At 43.4% G+C, this 2,088-nt stretch overlaps 1 protein-coding gene across 1 annotated transcript in view; it reads left to right on the top strand.

Moving 5' to 3' along the window:
- Positions 1-2,088, top strand: part of WASHC5 (WASH complex subunit 5) — a 49,722-nt gene that overhangs the window by 15,618 nt on the left and 32,016 nt on the right. The window lies entirely within an intron of this gene.

The raw sequence follows: 2,088 nt of genomic DNA, 5'->3' as shown, positions 1-2,088 counted from the left end.
AGGGCACGGTGCAGTCCAGTGGCAGCAGGCAGCTGGTGCTGGCAGCTCCCAGGGCTGCTGCAGCCAGGTCTAAGGTGAGTGCCACTCCCCACACCACCCAGGGCTCCGCTTGTCTGTGCTCACCCCAGCCCGTGCTAGAGCGGCCCCGGGAGCAGCTGACACAGAAACCTATCCCCATTTCTTACATTATAAAGTAGGTTCATTTTATGCTAATTTGATTTATGCGGCGTTCTTCAGGAACACAAGTACTGCATAAATCAAGAAACCTGTATAAACATTCATATCTAGTAGTGTAAATCTTGCATCACTAGAAATGATTCCAGGAGACAGCAGTTCAGATGTTCAGTTTGCACCTGCTCTCTCTTCCTTACTCCTGGAGATACTGGAGCAACGAAATAAAGCCTCTGCCTCCTCCTTACGCCTGGAACTCTGATGTGAGAAGCAGGCAGGGGGCATTGCTGCTCCCTTGGCTCAGCTGCTAGGTGCTGGGAGCTGAACAGACCCTGACAGCCAAGCCCCTGTCTGCTCCATGCACCTTCAATTCCAGCGTGAGGAGTGGGTGGGTGCTTTGTCCCGCGACCCTAGGGAGAACCTCCTCAAGCCAGAAACCTGACCCTGCTGGCTGCTGCTTGCCATCCCACAGCTTGAGTGGTGGGTGCAGCAAGGGAAAGCTGGCAGGACTGGGGACCAGGCTTGGAGAGACTACCCAAGAGCCTGCTTTCTAGCCCTGCAGGCTTTTAAATCACTGCCCTGCTGCCCAGTTGGGTGGTGCAGTGGCAAGTGGAAGCCAGCAGGAGCTGGCAAAGCCTCCCACCATTTCCCAAAACAAGGGACCACTCTGGGAAGAAAAGGCGGTGAAGCCGTTGCTGCTGCTGCCTTGCCTCCTGGACAGGTCCAGGAGGGGTGCAGACCAGCTGCCCAAAGTCTCACTCCTTGTGCCCTGGTGCCTTCTCCAGGTGGGGTTGACTAGGAAGTTATACCTTTGATGTTAGCATTTAGATGCCTGCCATTTTTAAGTAGCACCAGATTTGTTTAGATGTTTACCTTAAATCATTTAAAAAGTAAGCAAAGGCTTAAAATTTTTAAATGAAAGGAAGAATTAAGAGATAACAAAGATCTGTTACAAAATGTTTCCTATCCATAAGTGCTCTTCCTTAATGTTTGAAGATTGAATCACTTAATTTTAATACGTAGCGGTTTGAAAATACAAAAGATTACAAGTGAAAGCTTTTCACACACAAGGAGATGGAAGAAGGCCCGCTCTCTGGTGTAATTTCTCTCTCTGATAGCTTTCTTAATGTGCGATTCCTTGAGGCATTCTTCCCTTCTGTTAAAGTTAAGATTTTTTTCTAAAATACATGGCTGGGAAAGAGTGCATGTTTCTATTTTTAAAAATAAATCCCTATCAATATCAATTGATATCTTGCACCAGATGGGCACAATATGACTTTTGATGAGATACTTTTTCTTGGTTGGCTGTCTTTTGCTCAAAATAGTGCTTAGATTTAGAATCCCCTACTTTGAGTACACTTACAATTTGCAGTTCCAGTTTCCATCAAATATTCTTTACAAAGCACAAAGACAATAGCTAAAAAGTATATACATTTTTCCCAAACATATTAGAAAGTATGGAAACAGGATAAAACATTAAAGCAGATTAAAAATGAAAAGGTTAGTTATCAGATTGTTCAGGTCTGTGTAAATGCACTGGCATGTTTTGTCCAAAGGCATTATCTTCTTAGACACTTCAGAATTGTTCATGGGTGACTGAGCTCTTCTGAAATTTTTTTAACTGGAACAGTTCATTTAACAACTTAAATAACAAAGCCCACATGCAGGCAAGATCTTCTCCAAGCATTATATGCATATTATAAGTATATTTTAAGACTGCAGTTAAATATAGTAAAGAAAAAAGATTTAATTTTTGTAACACTGTTTTTGTAACCAGTATTGGAGTCTGCTTTTTTAACCAGTATATTGCATAGCTTTTAAAAGGCATCAGGTTTTTTTTAAAAGGCACTTAACCCCATAACTATCCAAATCATGCAGTTTGTAAATCGGGAGTGAGTGAAGGCTTTTGCCCCTGCC

Source organism: Gavialis gangeticus, unplaced genomic scaffold (assembly GCF_001723915.1).
Source record: "Gavialis gangeticus isolate Ggan-Ray unplaced genomic scaffold, GavGan_comp1, whole genome shotgun sequence".
Classification (NCBI taxonomy): Eukaryota; Metazoa; Chordata; order Crocodylia; family Gavialidae; genus Gavialis; species Gavialis gangeticus.
This window is presented reverse-complemented; position numbering and strand designations above follow the sequence as displayed.